This window comes from Benincasa hispida, chromosome 9 (assembly GCF_009727055.1).
Source record: "Benincasa hispida cultivar B227 chromosome 9, ASM972705v1, whole genome shotgun sequence".
Taxonomy (NCBI): domain Eukaryota; kingdom Viridiplantae; phylum Streptophyta; class Magnoliopsida; order Cucurbitales; family Cucurbitaceae; genus Benincasa; species Benincasa hispida.
In genome coordinates, this window is record NC_052357.1 from 36,209,232 (window position 1) to 36,236,338 (window position 27,107).

Genomic DNA, 27,107 nt, shown 5'->3' on the forward strand with positions numbered 1-27,107 from the left:
GAACACATGCGCAAAGGAAGGAAAAATGGATCTAAAGTACTCTAATTAGGTTATTTTAAAAAATAAGCATGCAATTAAAACAAGTATAAAGAGAAAAAAGATATACAACCTTTATAGACTCGAATCTTCTTCAAATCAGCTCCCATCTTACGCGAACGGTTCGTAGACCACCACGTGAGTCTTATCGACTATTCTCCGACCTTAGAATGGAATGGTGGGATCCGGTGAGTGACTAATTTGAAGAGGAAAAGGCTAAGAATTTGAAAGAAAAAATGGTTAAGGTTGTCAAATAATCTCATAAAATTCCACTTGGCCAAGAATTGAAAAATTCATAAATCTCTTATTTTTAAAGCTCATTTCATGCAAAAATATGCAACTTTGAGTTTGATGAGAATTTGATACTAAAAAATCCACTAACTCAAATTGGGATTAGTTGATAAGTGTCTTCAAATAAAGATAACACTTAGCAATGCAAATGTTGGAATTTTCCACTCACAATTGTTGAATCTTTCCACTAACTTGGTCAAAGGTCAAAGTTTGACTCTCAAAGTCCAAAGTCAACAATTTGACTTTTTGACTTTCAAAGTCAAAAGTCAACATTTTGACTTTCATTACATTTTTACCTAGTCAACAATTTTGACTTTTGATGCAATTTTGACCAATTTTATTTAATTTCAAAATTAATTCTAATAATTAATTTTAAAATTAAATTNCAAAATTAATTCTAATAATTAATTTTAAAATTAAATTAATATTAAATAATTAATTAAAAATTTTAATTAATTTAATTTAATATTAAATCCAACACTAATCCCAATTAATATGAATCTCTATTCATAATCTTGATATTTAAATCTTATTTAAATATCTCCTATTTTTTCTCTTTATGTTTAATTCACAATTAAACATTAGGTTAAATATATCGTATATATTTAACGTTTTGCTCCAAAAACCGAATTTGAACACTTTGTCACACTATTATAAGGTTTAGTCTGATATGAGCTAGTAAGGGGACCTCATGGACCTACAGATCATGGGCTCAAATGATCCAAGATTAACCGGCTAAACTCTTTAATTTAATTAACCACCTTTCGTTAACTACCGGGTCACTCCATTAAAGCCCAGTAGTTGCACTTCCCTTACTGTAGATATATTATGTCCACTCAATATAACCATGATTAGTAAGTCAACCCTTCACAGGTTGTTCGTAATAACGGTCGGGTCAAAAGTTGTTTTACCCCTGATAATACATCTTGCTCCTTAAGTCCCACTGATCCTCTAATGAATAATTGGTTTGTGATCCAATCACTAAACCGAGTCTCTTTGGGCCAATGAAAGGGTGGGGCCCCTTATTCAAGACCCAGAGTTAACACTTAAGGGAATAACCTCTCTATTATCCCTAAAAGTGGGTAGGAGTGAATTCTGTCTTGCATCCTATGTCCTCGGCTATCTATCCGATCTTACCCCTGAAATGGGAGGCTTATTGAGATGGCGCTATTGAGCCAATCCTCACCCATGCAAATCTAAGAATAATCCCAAATAAATAGGAGTTAATATTTAGCTCAGGATTAAGGTCAAGTTACTTAGGTCATCGCTTTGAAATAATCAGTCTTAAACAGTAAACAACGTTATAAAGTAAGAGTAACTTACTTCTTGGTCCAATCTTATGCAAACTCATTGTATAGGACGCCCCCACTCTTCATGTCAATACATGAACGAATCAGGATCACTTTGTTTGTAGCACTTTACAACAAATTGTAATAACTACAGAGTGGGCCGCATCCGATAGTTACTAGAATAAGGTACACAATCTTATTCATATACTATAGACCGTTTTGGCTATTAACCGAACTTGATCCACTCTTATGTCTCCACATAAAGTTCAAGTATTCATTTAATAGTCATGGATCTTTAGTTTATTGGATTTAGGTTATTTCTAAAATGAAATGATCAATTCATACATTCAATAACAACTTTATTGAACAGGCCTCAATAATATCTTTATTGATAACAGAATAAGTTTATTTTTTACAAACCACGAGTTTTAGAACATAAAACCCAACAATAGATTATATTTTATTTGATACAATATAAAACTATAGGTCATGTGTTATATTTGATATAACATATATAATATATGATAAGGTGTGTGTGTGTATATATATATATTAAATAATTTGTTATATTATTTAATTTTTGAATTAATTATTGGGTGGGAGTTATAACTCCCTACCCACTATTCTCTCAACTTGATACGTGATTGTTTGGTGGTTTTGCAGGGAAGTTATATATATATATATATATATATATATATATAAACTCTTTTTCTTCTCTTTTGGATTGATACAGAAAAGATAACTCTCTGTAATTTTCAAAAAGAGACCACACTAATTCATCTCTCTAAAAAATCTCTCCCTCTCTTCCAAAATCTTAGAGTTCACACCTTCTGAGAAATTCTCATCCCAAGGGAATACAAAGGTAATTTTTGTGGTTGTGCCTCTTGGTTTTATCGTTCGAAGTTTATTGTTTGTGATTCTTTTGGAAAGGGGAGTTCGTAAAGATTTCGGTATCTATAAGGGTAAGTTTCTTGAAACCCTAACTCTAATCTCTTTTTCTTCTCCTTTTGCATGCTATATTTTAATGAAATTTTGCATAATTATGTTCTATAAATTTCTTGTTTTGTGAAAATATAAATTGGGTCGATCCCCACTTCCGTTGCAGAACTTCACAGTTCCTTCAATTAGTATAAGAGCGAGGTTTTTGGTCCATTTTTTTAATTGACTGAACTCTTTACACCAAATTCACCCCTATTCGTTAACTACTAGGTCACTCCACTAAAGCCTAGAGTTGCACACCCCTCGATGTAGATATATTGTGTCCATTCGATATAACCATGATTAGTAAGTTGACCCTTCACAGGTTATTCGTAATGACGGCTGGGTCAAATGACTGTTTTACCCCCGAGATTACCTCTTGTTTTTTAAGTCATATGATCCTCTAATGAACAATTGGTTTGTGATCCGATCATCAAACCGAGTCCTTCTCAGGCCAATGAGAAGGCGGGGCCCCTTGTTCAAGACCCAGAGTTAGCACTTAAGGGAACAATCTCTCTACTATCCCTTAAAGAGAGTAGGAGCGAATTCCATCTTGCACCCTATGTCTCTAGCTATCTACCCAGTCTTACCCCTGAAATGGGAGGTTTATTGAGTCGGTGTTGTTGAGTCAACTCTTACCTATGAAAATCTAAGGATAATCCCAAATAAACAGGAGTTCATAGTTGACTCAGGATTAAGGCCAAGTTACCTAGGTCATCACTTTGAAATAGTAAACAACGTTATAAAGTAAAAGTGGCTTATTTCGTGGTTCAATCTTGCGCAAACTCATTGCACAGGACACCCCCACTCCTCATGTCATTACATGTACGAATTAGGATCACCTCTTCTATAGCACTTTACAACTCCTTGTAACAACTACAGAGTGGGCCACATCCAATAATGTTACCAGAATAAGGCACCCAACCTTATTCACATACTATAGACCATTTTGACTATTTACTCGAACCTGATCCACTTTTATGTTTCCACATAAAGTTTAAATATTCATGTAATAGTCATGGATCTTTTAGTTATTGGATTTATTTCTTAAACGAAATAAGTAATTCATATATTTAATAACAACTTTATTGAATTTTCAAAATAAGTTTTATTGTTTACAAACCACGAGTTTTAGGATATAAAACCTAACAAATATTTTGTACATTTTTCTGTGAATAAAGCGTCTATATATAAGAATGGTATAGAACTTTGTTTTGCTAAGCTGGAAAATAATCTTTATATGCTCTGTTAGCAACTAAAGTAGTCCTAAACACTGAAAAAACTGCGATAACTTAGAATAAAAGACTTAAAATTTCTCTGAAGGAAAATGCCTAAATTTGGCACCTAAGATTAGGACACATAAACCTCAATAGGATTGAGATACTGATCAAGAATGGACTTCTAACGAGTTAGAAGAAAATTCTTTACCTGTGTGAGAGTCATGCCTTGAAGGCAAAATGACTAAAAGATCTTTTACGGAAAAAGGTCGTAGGGCCAAAGAACCCTTAGAACTTGTACATTCAGATCTTTATGGTTCGATGAATGTTAAGGTAAGAGGAGAATTTGAATATTTCATCACTTTTGCTGCTAATTATTCTAGATATGAGTATGTTTATTTAATGCAACATAAGTCTGAAGCCCTTGAAAAGTTCAAGAAGTACAAGGCTGAAGTTGAAAACGCATTAAATAAAACTAATAAAACATTTTAATTTGATCGAGGTGGAGAGTATTCGGATCTAAAATTCCAAAACGATTTGATAGAACATGGAATTTTATCCCAGCTCTCGACACTTGGTATACCTTAGCAGAATGATGTATCAAAAAGGAGAAATTGAATCCTGTTGGACATGATTTGGTTTATGATGAGTTATGTTTCCCTACCAGACTTGTTTTGGGATTATGCAATACAAACTACAACTTACATTTTGAACTGTGTTCCGTCCAAAAGTATTACTATAATACCTTTGAAATTATGGAATGGTCGTAAAGGTAATTTACACTATTTCAGGACCTGAGGTTACCCAGCACATGTGCTTGAGGTAAATCCTAAGAAATTGGAATCTCGTTTAAAATTGTGCCTATTTGTAGGTTATCCTAAAGGAACGAGAGGTGGTTACTTCTACGATCCTAAGGATAATAAGGTGTTTGTGTTGACAAACACTACTTTTTTTAGAAGAGGACCACATAAGGGAGCATAAACCCCGCAATAAGATTGTGTTGAGTGAGATTTCCAACGAAGTTACTAAATCTTCAATAAGAGTTGTTGAAGAATCCAATACCTTAACAAGAGTTATTGAAGTTGGATCATCTAGTAGATCAAATCCACCTCAAGTGTTGAGGGAGCCTCGACGTAGTGAGAATGTTGCAGACCCACCTGTTCGTTATATGGGTTTAACAGAAACCCTAGCTATCGTAGCTGACAGAGATGTTGAGGATCCATTGTCTTGCAAGAAGGAAATAGAGGATGTTGACAAAGATGAGTAGAAATGAAGGATATTGACAAAGATATGTGGATCAAAGTTATAGATCTCGAAATTGAGTCTATGTACTTCAATTCGGTTTGGGATCTTGTAGATCAAACTGATGGGGTTAAACCTATAGGTTGCAAGTGGATCTACAAGACAAAGCGGAGTACTGATGGGAAGGTGCAAACCTTTAAGGCTAGACTTGTGGCAAAGGATTATACCCAAGTTGAGGGAGTCGACTATGAGGAGACTTTCTCACCTGTTGCCATATTGAAATCTATCTGGATCCTCTTGTCTATTGCCTCATATTATGACTATGAGATTTGGAAAGTGGACATCAAGATTGTCTTTCTAGATGGTAGTCTTGAGGAGACCATTTATAAGGAGCAGCCTGAGTGATTCATAACCCAAGGTCAAGAGCAAAAGGTTTACAAACTTAATTGGTCCATTTATGGATTGAAGCAAGCTTCTCGATCTTGGAATATAAGATTTGACACTACGATCAAATCTTGTGGCTTTGATCAAAATTTTAATGAGCCTTATGTATACAAGAGAATTATCAACAATTCAGTAACTTTTCTAATTTGTATGTAAACGATATCCTACTTATTGGAAATGATGTAGGTCTACTAACTGAAATTAAGAATTGGTTAGCGACCCAATTCCAAATGAAAGATTTGGGAGAGACGTAGTTTATTCTGGGCATTTAGATCTTCAAAGATTGAAAGAATAAAACACCAACCCTGTTTCAAGCATTGTATATTGACAAGATGCTTGTCAAGTTTTCGATGCAAAATTCAAATATAGGTTTACTCCTTTCAAACATAGAGTTATATTGTCTAAGGAATAGTGTCCTAAGACACCTCAAGAGGTTGAGGAAATGAGACGGATCCCCTATGCGTCGATTGTTGGTAGCCTGATGTATGTGGTGTTATGTACTAGACTTGACATCTGCTATGCAGTGAGGATAGTCAGTAGATATCAATCTAATCCAAGATTTGATCACTGAACCGCCATTAAGAATATCCTTAAGTATTTATGGAGAATGAAGGACTATATGTTCGTGTATGGTTCTAAGGATCTGATCCTTACGGGATACACAAACTCTAATTTTCAGACTAATAAGAATTCTAAGAAATCCATATCAAGATCAGTGTTCATTCTTAACAGAGGGGCAATAATCTAGAGGAGCACCAAGCAGGGGTGCATTGTTGACTCCACTATAAAAGCTGAGTACGTAGCGGCTTGTGAAGCTGCTAAGGAAGTTGTGTGGCTCAGGAAATTCCTGACTGATCTAGAAGTGGTTTTAGACATGTCAAAGCCCATCAGCCTTTATTGTGATAATAGTGGTGTTATGGCTAATTCTTGAGAGCCTAGAAGTTACAAGCGTGGGAAGCATATAGAGCGGAAGTATCATCTCATCCGAGAGATTGTGCATCGAGGGGACGTGATCGTCATGTAGATAGCTTCGGAGTATAACGTTGCCGATCCATTTGAAGGCACTCTTATCAAAGAGAACCTATGAGCGGAAGCGTTCCAAATTTATTGTGATAGAAATACCGCATTCATAAACATACAACAAGTTATGCATCTATAAACAAATTATGACATGCTTTTAACTAGAAATATAAAAGATCGAGAAACTCATATTTGAAGAACACTTTTTTTGCCTTTCTCTCGCTCTCATCGAAGTGAGAATCCAGGAAGTGTGGACTCTATTGGATTTGGTAGAGGGAAGAAGGAAACTACGATCGTTTACAATGACCAAGCAAGTGAGAGTGATTTAGAGTTGATCGNCCTTTCTCTCGCTCTCATCAAGGAACAGCACCTCTCGCTGTCGCCAATCATCCATCAAATATCGCTGTCGCTCACCATCGAATGGTCTTCTACACGAACAAGCAACAAGAAGGATACCACCACTTAGTAACATTGGTATTCTCAGAGTGAGAATCTAGGAAGTGTGGACTCTATTGGATTTGGTAGAGGGAAGAAGGAAACTACGATCGTTTACAATGACCAAGCAAGTGAGAGTGATTTAGAGTTGATCGTTTAGAAACAGGTGCATGATCGTTTAGTAAATCGGGGCTGATCGTTTAAACAATCATTTAGGAAATCTCGCCTTCGTGCGCGATCGTTTAGAAAAAGCTATATGATCGTTTAGGAAATCTGCGCGTGCACACGATCATTTAGGAAAACTTGAGCTATCGTGTCTACACTCGTTAGGTAGACGATGGGTAGTGTACTAACCGTGAAGCGATATCCGATCTCTTTGCAAAATGAAAACTAATTTTATTATATCCTTCAGTTATGAAAACTGAATGTAACCTCCCACTATCTCATACGGTTATGGAGAAAAACCACCAACAATTATCTCATAATTGTTTAATTAAAAATAAATATAATCATATTATATTTATAACCTATAGCTTTAATATAACATCATATGCAACATATAAACTATAGTCATTTTCTCCTCCACTAGATATAAATCTTATTTATATAATTTTCCTCCAATTAATGTATCTCATACATCATGTCAACTATATCCTATATAATTGACCTGTTTAATCATATCATATATAATCAAACTCCCTCTTGTCAATTTGAACACTTCAAACTGACCCAAAAAACTGATTCTCAACTTGAATCCATTGAGCTACCAAAGGGACCTTATGGACCTGTGGCTTGAAGCTCTAACGGTATGTGAATAGTTGACTAAACACTTTAGCCACAAGATCCACCATCCGTTAACTGCCAGGAATTCCACTAAAGACTGCAATTGCACTCTTCTCACTATATATATTTCTGTGTCTATCAAATATAACCAATCAACAGTACGATAACCCTTCACAAATGCTCGTAAGTACAACTTGGCCAATTTACCCTTTTTCCCCCGTAGTTACATCTAACTCCTTAAGTACCACTGATCCCTCTAATGAACAATACAACATAGTCCTACTATGTGTGGACACCTCTCGGTCCATGAGAAGGTGTGTGACGCTACATCGTTCAAGCCCCGGAATCAGCCCTTAAGGGAGCAATCTATCTACTTACCCCTGCTTTGGGGAATGAGTGAATTCCATCTTGTGTAGCTGAGTTCCCAACTTCACCATCAGACGAATCCCCAAAATGGTAGGTTTGAGTCCGCAATCTGGCCACTCACGCCCATGCAAATCAATGGACTACCTTCAAAGGCAGGAGTTCCCAACTCACTCGGGATTGAGGTCATGTTACCTAGGGTCATCCATGAAGTCTTTGTCATGAATGACGTTAGATAAGGAGACTATAACACTTCGTGGTCTGGTCTTATACAAACTTCTTTGTATAGGACGCTCCTGCTCGCATGTCTCCATATGAATGATCAGGATTAGATCATCTGTAGTAAGTCACAACACTTATAACTCTTCTACAAAGCGAGCCGCATCCGTAGTGTCACAAGGATAAAGTTTCCCTCTTATATCCATATACTACAGACCATTTTGGTTATCACTTAAGGCATGATCCACCTGTATGTCTCCATATACATGCTTAAGTTACAACGACAACCAAGGATATTAATTTATTGGTTTGTGGTAAAGCAAATAAAACATCCCATGTTTCATAGACAATAGTGAAAAAAATATCATATATTATTACATCACAAGTGTTTGTTCAATACAGTGTTTACAAACTACACAATCCAACGAGAGTTTAGGGCATCAACCACAACAATCTCCCACTTGTCCTAAAGCGAGTGGGGTGCATAAAACAACTAGTACAAAACAATAAACTAGAGCACTAAGGCCCAGTACAAAAAATCTCCCACTTGCCCTAGTTCAGCCTTGGGCGGTCCTGTAGACCCATGCTTTAAAGGTGACTCGTAAAAACTGTAGCCATAAGAGCCTTTGTAAACGGGTCAGCAACGTTATGCTCTGAAGTGATCTTCGTGACCATCACATCCCCTCGATGCACTATCTCGCGGATGAGATGATACTTCCACTCTATATATTTGCAAGCTTGTGACTTCTAGGCTCCCTGGAGTTTACCACACATCACTATTGTCACAATAGAGGGTGATGGGCCTAGGCATGTTTGGAACAACTTCCAGATCAGTTAGAAACTTTCTAAGCCAATGACCTCCTTAGCAGCTTCAAAAGCCGCTACATACTTGGGTTCCATCGTAGAATCGACGATGTAACCCTGCTTAGTGCTTTGACACTACTGTTCCTCCGTTAAGAATGAAAAATGACCCTAAAATGGATTTCTGAGAATCCTTATCAGTCTGGAAGTTAAAATATGTGTATTCAGTAAAGATAAAATCCTTAGTTCTATACACAAGCATGTAGTCCCTCATTCTCCGAAGATACTTAGGGATATTATTGACTGCGGTCCAATGACCCTGTCCTGGATTAGACTAATACCTACTGACAATCCTCACAGTGGAGTAAATATCTGGTCTAGTACAGAGCATTACATACATCAAACTGCCAACGACAGATGCATATGGGACCCGTCTCATCTCCTCAACTTCTTGAGGCGTCCTAGGAGACATTTTCTTAGACAATGTAACTCCATGCCTGAAAGGCAATAGGCCCCTTTTGGAGTTCTGCATCGAGTACTTGAGTAACATCATGTCAATGTACGATGCCCGAGACAGCGCTAGCACTTTATTCTTCCGAACCGGAAAGATCTGTATACCAAGAACAAATTGAGCATCTCCCAAATCTTTCATTTGGAATTGGGTCATTAGCCAGTTCTTAACTGCAGTCAGTAGTCCTACATCATTCCCAATGAGTAGGATATCGTCTACATACAATACTAGGAAAACTACTAAACTATTGATGATTTTCTTGTAGACACAAGGCTCATCAACGTTTTGATCAAAGTCGTACGATTTAATTGCAATATCAAATAAAATGTTCCAAGATCGAGACATCTGTTTCAGTTCATAAATGAATCGGTTCAGTTTGCAAACTTTTTGCTCTTGACCTTGGGTAATGAATCCCTCGGGTTATACCATATAAATGGTCTCCTTAAGATTGTCATTCAGAAAGGTAGTCTTGACGTCCATTTGCCATATCTCACAGTCATAAAATGCGGCAATGGATAGGACGATGCGAATAAACTTCAACATGGCAATAGGCAAGAAAGTCTCCTCATAGTCAACTCCCTCCACCTGTGTATAACCCTTTGCCAGAAGTCTAGCCTTGAAGGTTTGCACCTTCCCATCGACATCCTGTTTCCTCTTGTAGATCCATTTGCAACCTATTAGTTTTACCCCATCAAGTTGATCTACAAGATCCTATACTGAGTTGAAGTACATCGACTCCATTTCGAGATCCATGGCTTTGACCCATTCATCCCGGTCAACATCTTTTATTGCCTTTTGATAAGACAATGGATCCTCAATGTCGCCATCAGCTACCATAGCCAGAATTTTCGTGAAACCCAGATAGCGAACAGGTGGGTTCGCAACCCTCCTATTACGTCGAGGTTCCCTAAACTCTTGAGGTGGAACTGACCTACCAGATGAACTATCATTAATAACTCTGGTTGATGAAGCAGACCATTCAACAACTCTTGTTGAAGTTTCAGTAGTTTCGTTGGAAAGCTCACGTAACACGATCTTACTACGTGGACTGTGCTCCCTAATATGATCCTCATCGAGGAAGGTAGCGTTTGTAGACATAAGCACTATGTTTTCCGTAGGATCATAAAAGTAACCCCCTTGTGTACTTTTGAGGTTGCCTACAAAGAGGCACAACCTCGACCGTGGTTCCACTTTCTTTGGATTAGCCTCAAGCACATGTGCTGGGAAACCCTATATATGGAAGTGATGCAAACTAGCTTTACGCCCGTTCCACAACTTCAAAGGTGTTCTCGCAACACTCTTGGAAAGAACACAGTTGAGGATATACACTGCAGTCTCCACTGCAAAACCCCAAAACGAGTCCGGTAAGGAAGTGTAACTCATCATCGATCGGACCATGTCCAACAAGGTTCTATTTTTCCTCTTCGCTACACCATGCTGCTAAGGTGTACACGGCGCTGAGAGTTGGGAAACGATCCCATGTTCTATCAAATAATTCTGAAACCCCGAATTCAAAAACTCTCCACCCCGATCCAATCGAAGTGTTTTAATCCGTCTATCCAATGCATTTTCAACTTCAACCTTGAACTCGCTGAACTTACCGATAAAAAAATTTCCTCTAACTCGTATAAAAGTCCATTCTCCACCGACCTCTCAATTCTATTGAGATTGATGTGTCCTAATCGAAGGTGTCAAAGTTGGGCATTTTCTTTAGGAGAAACCTTTTGTCGTTTATTTTGAGTTACGACAGATTTAAATATCTCTATATTATGAAGGGAACTGTTGCTAACGGCCTTAGCACATACAAGTTATTTTTTAAATTTGCTGAACAAATTTCAACTCCATCTTTATGAATAAACACTTTATTCAATTGAAAATTTAGAGTATAATTACACCGTATTAGAGACTTTACAGAAATCAAGTCCCTTTTTAACTCAGGAACTACATAAACATCATGCAAAATGATAAACTTCTTCTATAAAGTCAACTGGACCTCTCCCGGTGCCACAATTCAGACGACATGCCTGGTGCCATCTCTCTAGCCTTTAGCTACCGCCAGGATCTAATCCCTTGAAAAGAAGAACAAATATGAATAACGGTCTCAGGGTCAATAATCCAGGAAGAATCATCATTCTCCACTAAACAAGTTTCCAAAACTAGTAAGTCATATTTACCTTGTTTTGCCTTGGTCTTGGCCTTAGCCTTCTTCTTCTCTTTGATCGAACGAGGACAATTTCTTATCCAATGCCCATCCTGGTTACAATGGAAACACTTTCCTTTGTCTCTGGGTGCTGGTCACCTTCCCCGCTGGGCAACAGGCTGTGGATTAGCAGGTACCTTCCTCTTCCCCTTNCAATGGAAACACTTTCCTTTGTCTCTGGGTGCTGGTCACCTTCCCCGCTGGGCAACAGGCTGTGGATTAGCAGGTACCTTCCTCTTCCCCTTACCACTCTTCTTCTTCTTCTTCCACTTGGAAGTGTTAGAAGTAGAAGGTGCAGACTTTATTCCTAAGGTCGAATCTTTACGAAACGTCTTTAAAGATGAAGCAACATTTGCCTCACCTCTCTTCTTCTCCTTACTTTTCAACAAGGATTGGAATGTCTGTAACTCGTTAAGGAGAGTTGTAAGGGTATATTCCACTTTGTTCAGAATTGCATTACTGACAAAGTACAGGAAGTTGTCCGACAACGAGTGCAGGATTATGCTAATTTGGCTGCCCTCATCGATTCGAGATCCATTCATCTCTACCACGTTGAAGTGGACCATCATATTAAGCATATGTTCACGAACAGAGATGCCTTCCTCCATTTTGGAGTTGAAGATGCATTTCAGAGCCTCATGCTTGAGCTGTCCAGACGGTTGTCCGAACATTCCCCGTAAGGACTCCATGATCTCACATGTTGAGACTTTAGGCTCATGCTTCTTGGCCAAAATGTCATTAAGACTGGCCAAGATATAGGCTCAGGCATCTCGTTCGCCCGTGTTCAACGCTCATAGGCCCTCTGAACATTTCGAGTGGCATTTTGAGGTGGAATAAGAGGACACTCCTCCGTAAGGATAAACCTCAGGTCATCGATGATTAAAATTGTTGTGATCGTGTGTTTCTAACTAGCGTAGTTTTCACTAGTTAATTTGTTGGCACTAAGTAGAGCTAATGTGGCAGTAGCCATAATTATGTTGCTGAAAAATGAACAAACTTAATAAGTCTATGCAATACCACATTTTAACACCAATTTTAGTTTTAGCAAAATAGTTTCCAAGTACCCTAAGTGAAAAGACTTCTATTTTGCAATGATGCCCCAGCGAGGCAGGATAAACGTCACCGGTGGGATGATCAAATGCCTCTTCACTGGGATGAGACACTCTCAACCATTAGGCAAAAACAACTCTTGTAACTGACCCTAACAGTCACCATTAGTTCGGTCCAGAACTGTTAACCCTTAATAATTATGCGTAACTGTGACTCCTCATTTTCAGCCCTAGAGTCCCGCCCTAATGCGGCCCCCGTAGGGAAAAAGCAGATTAGGACAAGAGACTAAAGCGACCTTATCCTATACAGAAGATCAGATAAAGAATCGTGCAAAACTGCCATCCTATAGGGGGATACTCTCAGGGTGCCTCGAGGCGATGCATAGAAACGTTATCCAACCTAACGAGAGAGACTATGGGATATGCTATCGCACGTCCCGCTCCCACTTACTATGAACATTCTCTCCGTTCACCTTGATATTGACCTACCCAAACACCATCTTTTAGGGGGACACTCCCAGGGTGCCACGAAGCCGAGGATAGATCTCACGGTGTGAACATAAAAGGGAGAAATGCGAAGAGGTTTAAATGAAGTATCATATATCCCAAGTACCTCCCACTGAATGTTCTACCTAGGGGTTCATTAACTTAGACCATCCGACTACTGATTTTATCTACGTCAGTTTAGTTTGCTAAAAAACAACTCTTATCTTTGAAATTAAACAAGTTCAAGTAGTCACATTAAACTCTTTAACAGACTATCCTCAAATTTGCATGTATGCATCAAATCTATCTAATTCACCTTTCCATATAGGTTCCCAGATAGGGGTGTTCCATTTCCGTCAGCTTAAATACCCTAGCCTAGACAGAACCCGCCTTAGATAAAAGGTTCCTTATAGATAGAATTGGTACACTTTTAATCTTTTATTAGTCAATTTAATCCTATTAAACTGATTAAAAGATTAAACCTTAGGTTGTTAATCTCATTAAAACCGTGATCTTAGGTCTATCTCCACCAAGTTTTAAAACCATGATTCAAGCCTAAGTTCGCATGCATATCTTTCTTATAAATTTTAGTTCTAATTTCCTTATAACCCTTATAAAAGAAACAACTAAAACCCATACACATTGCCATGCACAACTACGTACTTATAACTCTTATAAATTTAACCTATGTGTCATGCTTCATGTAATGTCCATTCATTACTATATATAACTTTTATATACTTGTAATGAACTAAGCAAACATGCTTCCATACATCCTTATACTATAACACTTATAATATAAAGATGATGCATGCCTATGCTTAATGCATGCATAAATATAACTCTTATATTATATGATGCATGAGCATGCTCTTATGTAATTTAAATCATGCAAACTCTAAATCGTAACACTTACAATATAGAGATGATGCATGACCAACTCATAACCTAAGGTGGGATTTCAACTATATGGCATACCATATGACATATAATCAAACATACATCCTATGTACATTTATCAAAGACTAATGGACTGGGATGATTAAGCCTAAAAAATCAGAAATAAAATTCTATCTATTACATTAACTCCATCAAGAAAACCGGTTCACAGGCGAATCAGGTCTTAAACCGCCCGGGTGAAACCTCCCTGATCGTTTACAAAATTGGCCTGGTATCCACGATAGTTTAGCTATGATCGAGTACCATTGACAATGTGATGAAGCACGAGGCACTCGATCGTTTAGTGCACCAAATACAAACATGCAAGTCTAGAAGATCGTTTAGATGATGGTGTTGCTGTGAAGCACGATCATCTAGATGATCATAGAATAAGGGCTTAAGCAACAATTTACTCCCCGACCGTGTAGTCAGTAACTAAGCGATGAAGTTTGCTGAGCTACACGATTGTCTAGTGCGTGCGCGTCAACATGCTGCTGAGTATCCCATACTCAAGGATCGCTTACCCCATCGTTTACACGACCTAACCAATGTTTGGTCGTCTTCATCCTCGAAGTACAGTGCAATTTCTTGCCTTGAAGCCTCATCACGTGCGACTCACAGTGACTCAAACTCTTTAAATTATAGACTCGATAGCAAGTTAATACGCCTAAAATCACAGGGGCCCTTACAATTAACTTTGAGTGTAAAAGAATTAAATAACCAGAGGTATCATCCCAAAAAACTGCATTAATTCACATCCACAAAACTATTTAACAATTAAATAGAGTGCAGACATGCTTTACCCACCGAGAAAGTAAATGCTATTCTATACAATAATGAATTTAGAATATTAGAATCTGGCTCTGATACCAATTGAAGGAACTCTTATCAAAGAGAACCTATGAATGGAAACAAGATTGTTCCAAATTCATTGTGACAGGAATACCGCATTCACAAACATACAATAAGTTATGCATCTATAAATAAATAATGACATGCTTTTAACTAGAAATATAAAAGATCAGGAGACACCTTTCAAGAACACTTCTTCTGCCTTTCCCTCGCTCTCGTCAAGGAACAACACCCCTCGCTATCGTTGTGCACGCCAAGCCAATTATTCACTAAATCTCGCTGTCGCTCACCACCGAATGGTCTTCTACACGAACAGGCAGCAAGAAAGACACTACCACTCAGTAACCTCAGTATTCTTGGAGTGAGAATCTAGGAGGTGTGAGCTCTGTTGGATTTAGTAGAGGGAAGAAGGAAACTACGATAGTTTACAACGACCAACGGTACGTGAATAACTGACTAAACTCTTTAGCAACGAGATCCACCATCCGTTAACTGCCAGGAATTCCATTAAAGACCGACAACTGCATTCTTCTCACCACATATAGATTTATGTGTCCATCGGATATAACCAATCAACAGTACGATAACCCTTCACAAATGCTCGTAAGTACAATTTGGCCAATTTACCGTTTTCCCCCTATAGTTACATCTAACTCCTTAAGTACCACTGATCCCTCTAATGAACAATACAACATAGTCCTACTATGTGTGGACACCTCTCGGTCTATGAGAAGGTGTGTGGCGCTACATCGTTCAAGCCCCGGAATCATCCCTTAAGGGAGCAATCTATTTATTTACCCCTGCTTTAGGGAAGGAGTGAATTCCATCTTGTGTAGCTGAGTTTCCAACTCCTCAATCAGATGAATCCCCAAAGTGGTAGGTTTGAGTCGGCAATCTGGCCACTCGCACCTATGCAAATCAAAGGACCGGCCTTAAAAGCAAGAGTTCCCAACTCACTTAGGATTGAGGTCATGTTACCTATGATCATTCTAGTGAAGTGAAGACTCTGTCATGAACGACGTTATATAAGGAGACTATAACACTTCGTGGCCCGGTCTTATACAAACTCCTTTGTACAGGACGCCTCCGCTCACATGTCTCCACATGAATGATCAGGATCAGATCATCTGTAGCAAGTCACAACACTTGTAACTCTTTTACAAAGTGGGTCGTATCCGTAGTGTCACCAGGATAAGGTTTCACTCCTATATCCATATACTACAGACCATTTTGGTTGTCACTTAAGGCATGATCCACCTGTATGTCTCCACATACATGCTTAAGTTACAACGACAACCAGGGATCTTAGTTTATTGGTTTGTGGTAAAGCAAATAAAACATCCCATGTTTCATAGAAAATAGTGAAGAAAAATATCATATATTATTACATCACAAGAGTTTGTTCAATACCGTGTTTACAAACTACAGGACCCAACGAGAGTTCAGGGTATCAACCCCAACACCATTTACAAAGGCCCTCACAGCTAAGGTATTTGAGGGTCACTTGCAGAGTATGATGGTGCCCCTTGGTTTTACCATTCGTGGTTTATTGTTTGTGATTCTTTTGGAGAGGGGAGTTCGTGAAGGTTTCGGTATCTACAAGGATAAGTTTCTTAAAACCCTAACCCTAATCTATTTTCCTTCTCCTTTTGCATGCTGTAATTTTATGAAATTCTACATAAGTGTGTTCTGTAAATTTCTTGTTCTCTGAAAAATTAGGCAATCCTCGTTTCCGCCGTGAAACTTTACAGTTCCTTCAATATATATATATATCCCCAAGTATGATATACTATGATATATGATATATTTTATGATTTATATTGAAAATTGAGTCCATATGAGATTATATATATCAGGGTAGATATTTTTGTTTGTCTCTGACTACTTTTAATTTATGATATATACTGTGATATAAATGGAATTTATGATATAAATCGTGATATATATCGAACATTGAGTATCAAAACTTTTGAATGTTACAACTATTGGGCGTATATTGTATGCCCTAGTTTCTTGTTTTTGTGTATTGTTTATACTAGTTTGTACTTTTATCATGTACACCCCACTAGCTTTAAGATAAGTGAAAAATTATTGGGGTTAATGTCCCAAATCTTGTGGTCTTGTAGTTTGTAATTGTATTTATTCAAACATTTTATTTATTTAATAAAATAAGAGGTATTTTATTCGACATTTAGTTGCATTAACCAAAAAACCAATAAACTAAGATTTAAGGTTATATGCTGTAACTTAAACATGTATGTGAAGACATACAGGTGGATCATATTTAAGTGATAACCTGAACAGTTTGCAGTAGATGGATAAGGTTGGGTACCTTATCGTGGTTACACTATAGATATAACCCACTTTGTAGTTGTTATGTTTGTTGTAAAGTGCTATAAATGATCTGATCCTGATCATTCATGTGGAGACATGTGAGTGAGTGTATCCTGTAATGCCCCAAACCCAGAATTCGAATGAGGATTTGGAACCTGAATTCAACACTTGATGACCCCGACATTCCCCTGCGTCCCCTACGACCTAGCTATGGTGCTTACGTGTCTTGAATGCTTCTAGAAGTGAAAGTTGTCCCCACAGAACAACATGGGTCTTTTTAGCATGCTTTGTACTGGTCCTAGTACTTGATCATGGACTTTGATTGTCATTCGCCGATGTATTCTTACCTTTAATTGAAAAAGGAAACATGAGAAAGATGAGTATAAAATACTCAGTGAGTAACCCCATATCAGGGTCAAACTATGTATTTATGTCCAATAAATGCAACCTTCTAGTGAGACCTGCAAAAACCTCTACTAATCCTCGATGGCCATCTAATGAATAGTATAACCCGACCTACCGTAGATAAGATGTACCCACAAACCTCTGGTGAAATTTTGTAGGAAATCACTAACCTCTGGTAAAATCCTGAAAGAGATCACTAACCTTTGGTAAATCTCGAAGGAAACACAAACCTCTGGTCAATCCCAAAGGAAACACTAACCTCTGGTGAAATCCTGAAGGAAACACAAACCTCTGGTGAATTCTGAAGGAGACACTAACCTCTGGTAAATCCCATAGGAATCACAAACCTCTGGTGGGTGCCGAAGGAATCACAAACCTCTGGTAAGTACATATCTACGGGTAGGGGGTAACTATCACTAACATCAATATCATCCATCATAGAATAGAGTCCCACATATAAATCATAACATAAAGTGTTGGGTTGCATGTCTTGAAACTCATGGTTTGTAAACATTAAACATATTCTATTTACAATAAAGATGTTATTGAGGTTTATTTAGTAAAGTTGTTATTGAATATGTGAATTGCACCATTTTAAACTTCAAATCCATTACACTAAGAAACCCCAACTATAACATGAATACTTGAACTTTATGTAGAGACATAAAAGTGGATCAAGTTCGAGTAATAGCCAAAATGGTCTATAAGTATAGGGATTAGGTTGAATTCCTTATCTGGGGATACTATGGATGCGGACCACTTTGTAATTGTTATAATAGTTGTAAAGTGTTACAAACGATATGATCTTGAATTGTTCATGTGGAGACATGCGAGTGGGGGCATCTTATGCAAAAGATGTTTGCTTGAAGGAACCCGGTTAAAGGTCCTTGAGCGGAAGCGGATCATCCCAGTTTTCCAATTCTCATAGAATATAGAATTTTACAGAAGAAGAACGTACAATTATGCATTTAGTACAAAAATTACATCATGCTAAAAAATAAATGCAGAAGAATAAAAATGGATTCAAGAACCCTTACCTTTGAAAATCTAATCTTCACTGTGAAAAACCCTCAATCTCCAATTGGGCACCACTGCGAAGGAAACTTTGGTATTCTTTGGGATAAGAATCCAAGAGTTGTGAACTCTGACTATTTTGGTAGAGAGGGAAGAATTTTGAGAGATTAGATAAAGAGAGGAATGAATCTCACAGAACTTTTTCTGTAGAGAAAATTTGTAACGACCCGATCCCCTAGGACTCAAGTTAGGCCGTTACTAAACACATGCATTGGAACTTAAAACGACACCCTTTTATAATGAAATAAATGCTCAATAAATAAGGTAAGTTTAAAAGACCTCCATTAAATTCAAATATTAAAAACAAACGATAGAGTACCATAAATCATAAAGGATAATAAATAGGTCTGAAAATAAATCTTAACAGTAAGTTTCAAACATCAAAATTGAAAGATGAAAAAAACATGAAAAGAATCTAAATATCATGAGTGGAAGCATAAAAATGGTCCCAATGGCTCGATCACGGATTCCGTTTGTCAATCGTCGGTACATTTCTACCCTTACCTGAAATATCAGAAAAGATGAGTATAAAATACTCAGTTAATAACCCCACTACTGGGGTTAGGCTAGGCATCTATGTCTTTTAGATGCCTACCTCTAGTGGAATATATAAACTCCTCTAGTCCTCGTGGGACTCATACATGAATAACTGATTTTGATCCTACTGTAGTTAATATACCCATTACCTCTAGTAAGTCCTATAAGACCCATAACCTCTAGTGAATCCCGAAGGAAAGCACCACCTCTATTGAATCCCAAAGGAAACACAACCTCTGGTGGATCTCGAAAGAAACCACCAGTTCTAGTGAATTCCGAAGGAAACACAACCTCTGGTGGATCCCGAAGGAAACCACCACCTCTAGTGAATCCCGAAGGAAACACACATATACATCTCAACATCATGGCTCTATAACATACATATACGTCTCAACATCCTCAGATCAAATACAATCTCATGAAATCAAATATCATCTTAAGCTCGCATTCAAGTATCTATATGAGCATTTAATCTTTCAGATCCTCATACGAAAACATACATCGAATATACTATACTATTAGTCTGTCATGCTATCGTTCTGTCATAATATCAATCTGGCATGTGAGCATACATCTAGTGCTTGGCCCGTAGGCAGTTTCCAGTAGTAAGATTACTTACCTCTAATTAAGCTCAAAATTAGTCCAAGCGAACAAACTCCTGTCTAGCTCCCCACAAACCTTAAATTAGAACATAGAACACGAATAAAAAATTAAGCCCAAATCCAACCAACCAATCATTCCAAACTTACCAATACGACATACCTAGAAATTAGTCTAAATCCAAATCCACTTTATTACTTCACCAATGGACTCCAACTTATGCATAAGTCACTATTAAAGATCATAAAACCAATTTCCAATTTCACTTTCAAACCTATATTGAAGTAATTATTCATATTGATTAGTAAAATCTAGGTAAATTTCTTTAACTTGATAATTTACCTCAAACACTATGATACATCCAAGGAAATTAATTAACTTTTCATGTAATTTGCATTTTCTAATATTGACACTAGAAATATCCTTATTTCACTATTTGATATAATTAGGCACCTCCGTCATAATGGTCCAAGATGTTGACACTCACCCACTTGAACGTTTCAAATCAACTTATCACGTTATTCTAAGGCTAATCCGTTTGTGAGCTAGTGAGGGACCTAATGGACCTACAAATCATGGACTCCAACTATTTGAGATTAATTGACTAAACTCTTTACACCGAATTAACCCTCATTCGTTAACTACCGGGTCATTCCATTAAAGCCTAGCAGTGACACTCCCCTCACTGTAAATATATTGTGTCTACTCGATATAACTATAATTAGTAAGTTAACCCTTCATAAATTGTTCGTAATAACGGTTGGGTCAAAAGGTTGTTTTACCTCCGAGATTACCTCTTGTTACTTAAGTCCCATTGATCCTCTAATGAATAATTGGTTTGTGATCCCATCATCAAACCGAGTCTCTCTCGGGCCAATGAGAGGGTGGGGCCCCTTATTCAAGACCCGAAATTAGCACTTAAGGGAATAACCTCTCTACTATCCCTTAAAGGGGGTAGCAGTTAATTGCATCTTGCACCCTATGTCCCCAGCTATCTACCCGGTCTTACCCCTGAAATGAAAGGCTTATTGAGCCGACGTTGTTAAGCCAACCCCCACCTATGCAAATTTAAGGATAATCCTGAATAAATAGAAGTTCATAGTTAGCTCAAAATTAAGGTTAAGTTACCTAGGTCATCACTACGAAATAGTCAATCTTAAACAGTAAATAGCGTTATAAAGTAAGAGTGACTTATTTCTCGATCCGATCTTATGCAAACTAATTGCATAGGACACCCTCGCTCCTCATGTCACCACATGAACGAATCAGGATCACTTCGTTTATAGCATTTTACAACTCTTTGTAACAACTACAGAGTGGGCTGCATCTGATAGTGTTACCAGAATAAGACACCCAATCTTATTCATAGACTATAGATCATTTTGACTATTTACTTGAACTTGATCCACTCTTATGTCTCCACATAAAGTTCAAGTACTCATGTAATAGTCATGGATCTTTTAGTTTATTGGATTTATTTCTAAAACGAATAAGCAATTCATATATTCAATAACAATTTTATCGATTAACAGAATGAGTTTATTATTTACAAACACGAGTTTTAGGACATAAAATCCAACAAAATCCTACTTGGACTAAAACTCCAGTGGTAACATACATATGAATACATTGAGTTTTTGAGTTTACAAAGAAATACAATAAACTAGGGTATCACATACCTATGGTTTGCTTTTAGGTATCACATACCCACCCTTAGATATCACATACCCATCCTTAGGTATCATATACCCATGGGTTTTTCTCCCACTTTCCTTAGGTTATACAACCCGTAGTCTTAGTCTCACTAGGTGATCCTCAAACACTTTAGCCGAGAGAATCTCTGTAAACATATTAGTATACAACGACTTCGATTCAAAAAAATACAGGGAATGCATCTTATTTCCACAACTTCTTTGAGGGTAAAAAGGGAATACGGGATTTTACATTTAGTGTTGTTTTCCCTTTTAAGACTTTTTCCCTAAGTCCAAAACTTCCCTTAACATATATAACTAAATTACCTTCTATTTGTTTTTTGTATGACAAAAATTGTTCCACCTTAGCTAATGATTGTGTGGGATAAAAGAGGTGAAAGATTGAAGAAGAGTACAAACAATCAAATTTTAACTTGTGATTATTTTTTAACTTTTGTTTGTGACTATAGTTTTTTTTTGTTATTTTTAAGGGTTGTTTTCAAATATAGAAAAATGAACGAAAATATTTACAAAATATAGCAAAATTTTAGAATAATTAATGATAGACGCAGATAGACACCGATAGACTTCTATTAGTGTTTATCAGTGACATTGATAGACACTGATAAAAGTCTATCAGTGTCTATCATGGATAGTTCTAAAATTTTGCTATATCTTGTAAATATTTTCAACAGTTTTATCATTTGAAATAATTTTCCTATTTTTAATTTTCTAATAATTTTTTAAAATTACATAACACACAATACATAGAAGTGAGAAATTTAGAGACTATATTTAACCCTATGATATATTATAACATTGTGTTTGTCCACGATCTAATTAAACTATTTAGAATATTAGCACATAATACTTCAAGTTTTTTTTCTTCTTACAATTGTGGGGATGCATGAGAGATTGAACTTACGACCTCTAAGGAGAAAGATTATGTCAATTATCATTGAGCTAAACTCATATTGGTATAATACTTCAAATTGATTACGAGATCCTAAAGCCATTTGAAAGGAAAACAAATGACCTTAGACAATAAAATATGAAGAAAATTTTGAAAAAGAATATTTAGAAAGAAGTAGTAGTCCATGAAGGATTACCTAAATGTACATGTTGCAGTTAGAAATTTCTCTCCTTCAATAAAAAAAATGACTTGAATTCGAACCACATACAATTTGGTCGCTAACATCCATTTTGTCAGTTTAGATATACACATTTTGGAAATAAAAAGTTGTTTTAGTTAGACTTTTTATATTTTATATTTTATGAATTTATTTTCATGGTTCAAAGGTGCATTACATCAAAAACTATAGCTGATATTTGATAGTATTATTATTATTCAAATCTAATTTCACTTTCAAACCTATATTGAAGTAATTATTCATATTGATTAGTAAAATCTAGGTAAATTTCTTTAACTTGATAAGTTACCTCAAACACTATGATAAATCCAAGGAAATTAATTAACTTTTCATGTAATTGGCATTTTCTTATATTGACACTAGAAATAGCCTTGTTTCACTCTTTGATGTAATTAGGCACCTCCCTCATAATGGTCCAAGATGTTGACACTCACCCACCTAAACTTTAACCCTTTGTTAATACTTCTAAGCACACTCTACTTTTTTTTCTCTCTCTTTTTTCTTTGTTCTTTCCTTGTACTCTACACCTTGGATCAAATTTAAGGACAAATCTAAAAAAATTGTGATATATATGAACTCTTTGGAGATCTAATTAGATTTGACAAGTTTGAGAGAATGAAATAAACATATGATTGTGTTATATTGGTATTGCCAATAAATAAATTTAGAGGCATATGTATATGGGTTTATATATATATATAAGTTTATGAACGTAGAAGTTCATTTATGTAGCATAATCGTATTGAGTTAACTTGAATAATTAAGAATTGACAAATATTTTTCTTAAGTTTGGTGTGTATGTAACTTAGGTTTACCTAACGACGTCAAAAGTATTGTAGCCAATTCATAACTTGAGACAATTAGAATTTGTTTTTAAAATCACTTTTTTTAAATTATTAGTCTATCCTTCTTTATAAATGTGCATTTAAGATCAAATTTATGGTAATGCATGCAACTCGATCTTCATATGAGTAGTTGAAATGAAGATGATGGGCTTGATATGAACTTAGCATTTTAGTGGGATGAGCATGAGGCCAAGAGAACTTGTAAAGAAAACTCTTTACAAGATATGGACAACCTACTAACAATAATTTAATGTCATAGTTTTTATTTTCATTTATTTATATATTTTTTGAGTTCAACACGAGTGAGAGGATTAAAGGGTCAAGAAAATATGTTTTCTTTCTAACAATTGAGTATTTGATATTTACGAGGTGGTGTTTGGTCAATCGACTTCATAAGTTGATGTTAAGTAACTCAATTCCACCGATTTTAATAGTGTCCACTCTTGATGTTTGCACATTTATCGAATAACTCTATCTTCCATTCTTTCTATCTTTTGATCGAGGATCTCTATCTTCACAATCAAAACATAAGTTTCCTAACTTCAACATAATAACTCTGGACTCCATAACTCAACTCAATGCCCAAACACTTCTTAATATTGTAGTTTAAATAATATTAATATAATGTTGTAGATATTTGAGTTTTAAAAAGAACATGATGAGATCATTCAAATAATTCTTTTTTTCCACTAAGAATAGGATTGTTAACCCTTAACTTTGTGAGCATACAATGAAGAGCAACATAATATGTTAGTCCTGTGCAAATTTATGACTATATTTTTTTCTTCAAAAATTCAACTTTATGTTTAGAACATAAACTTAAGAAAACAATATTACTCGTTAGCTAGCCTTTTTTTTCTTCTTTAAATTACGGAATATGGTTGATAAGGTTTCTATGTTTCAATTAAAAGATCTTATATTGTAGTCTTCATTACAAAAATATTTCTGTTTTCTATTTTTAATAATTAAATTGATTGATAATATATATATATATATATATATATATATATATTTAAAAGAATAGTACTTGATAAGAGAATTTGTTAATTTGAGTTTTTAGCAAAATTTCAAGAGCAAAAGGAAGCATCTTTTTTATCAACTTTTTTTTTTCTGAACTTATGAAATTTGGTCAAATATGATTCTAAAAAAAAAAAAAAAAAGAAAAAGAAAAAGAAAAAGAAAAAGAAAATACAATTATTATCAAATGATTTAGATAGAAGTTGTTTGGTTTCATGATTATATTGCTTGCTTTTGTTTGGTTATAGAGGGAAATAATAAGCAAGAATTTAGGATACTACATAACATCAAGTACGCTATTCCTTCCTTGATGCTTTGGCTTTTTTTTTTTTTTTTTTTTTTTTTTTTTCACAAATAATTATTAATTATTTTAATCTCTACCTAAACTTTTAAAACATATATATTAAATTACATTTTTAGTACTTTAACTTATATAAAACGTTTGGATTAACTTGAGAAAAAAATATTTTTTAAAAAACTCATTTTTATTTAAACACTTTCGATAAAAAAATGATTAAAATATACTTGAAAATTTATTTTGAGTGATTGCTGAACACTAAAATTTCTTCCAAAATGACTTATTTTTTAAATTAAACACTTGAAAATGTATTCCAAATACACCTTTAAAGCTTATCAAACATCACTACAAAAAACATGACATATTAAAAGTTTTCTATTTAGGTAGATAAATCCATGAAGTAAAACTTTATTTTTATAAATTGGAAGTTTAGAAGGGTTATATGGGTTGGAATAAATCCCGACAGGCTTATCTATAAATGCCAACGTTCGGTCGTCGAGCGAAAGAAAAATCTCGACGGTCGGGAGTCGGGTTAACGTATAAATTTCGACGGCTAATCGTCGGGCGTTGTCCCTTTTTCCCGATGGTTTTCTTTTGGATCGGGGAAATGCACCATTCTTATCCGTCGAGATAATTCTTGTCCCCTACGACAAGACTTCCCAACTGTCGGGAAAGGTTTCTCCGACGACGGTATCCCGATGGTGTTGCCAACGACTTTTTTATCATCGAGAAAGGTTGTCCCGACAGTGTTTTCAATTTATTTTGATACCTTCGATCGTTGGGATTTAACCAAATTCTTGAAGTGAAAATACATGAATTTCAATTGGATTTGTAAGATATTGTTTTAATAAGAAGCAAGAAGAGAATTAGAGAAAAACAACTTTAATACCGTTAACATTTTGTCATTTTTCACTCATGATAAGGAGATACTTCTTTGTAAAATTTGAAAATGAAATGAATGTAGATGGAGAAAGAAAAAAAATGGTAATTTAACCTAGTCCAAATGGGGATTAGCATCTTATGATGAGGGGTGTTTTAAATGGATTTTTTTGTTAAATAAAAAAAGAATGAATTATTTTCAAATATAGAAAAATGAGTCAGTTTATTTAAAAATATAGCAAATTGTTACTGTCTATTAATCTTAAATAGTGGTAGACATAGTGTCAAACTGACAAAGAATGACATTTTGTTATATTTGAAAATATTTTCAACAGTTTTGGTATTTAAAACTATTACAAAAAAGAACTATGAAATTTCTATTTTATTTTAAGAAATACCCATATTAATTTTAAATTACAACAATTACCCTTGATAATTTTATAAACAGTTTAAAACTACTTCTGAAGTAGAGACTCAAATAATTTTAGACGAAAATTGGAACTTGACATAATATGGCGATGACTTGAAACGGTGTATAGCTGTCACAATTTTCATTCCAGGTCACGAAAACACTGTTTCAAATGCAAATTTTTGTCTAACATTCTAACCCATTTATACTTTAAGAGTAGTTTTGAAATGTTGATGAAAAATTAAGGATAATATTGTAACTTTTAAAAGAATAAAGGTATGTTTAAACAAAGAGCAAAGTTGATGAGTTATTTTTTTTTTAAAAAAAACAAAAAATAAAAAAGGCCGCCAAACCATTTGGGTTAAAATAAATAAAAAATAAAATAAAATAAAATGAAGAGGTTAATATTGATAAAATGAAACAAAAACATGAAATAAGATTAGTTGAAGTTGAAGATAAGGTGCACCAAATGAAAAGGTTGGTTGAATTGTCATTCAAAGAAGTGGGAGTTTAGGAAGTGATGATTGTTTTCTTACAAAGGAAAAGGATGATTTGAACAAAAACACACAACAAATAGTTATAAAATATTTATAAAATAGTCTGACTCAATACAATGATACACACAACTCAACTACTTCTTTTGGACACTTTCTTCAATTATTATATATATATATAACATTGAAAAAGGTCATCTTCACCTTTCACTTTTCCT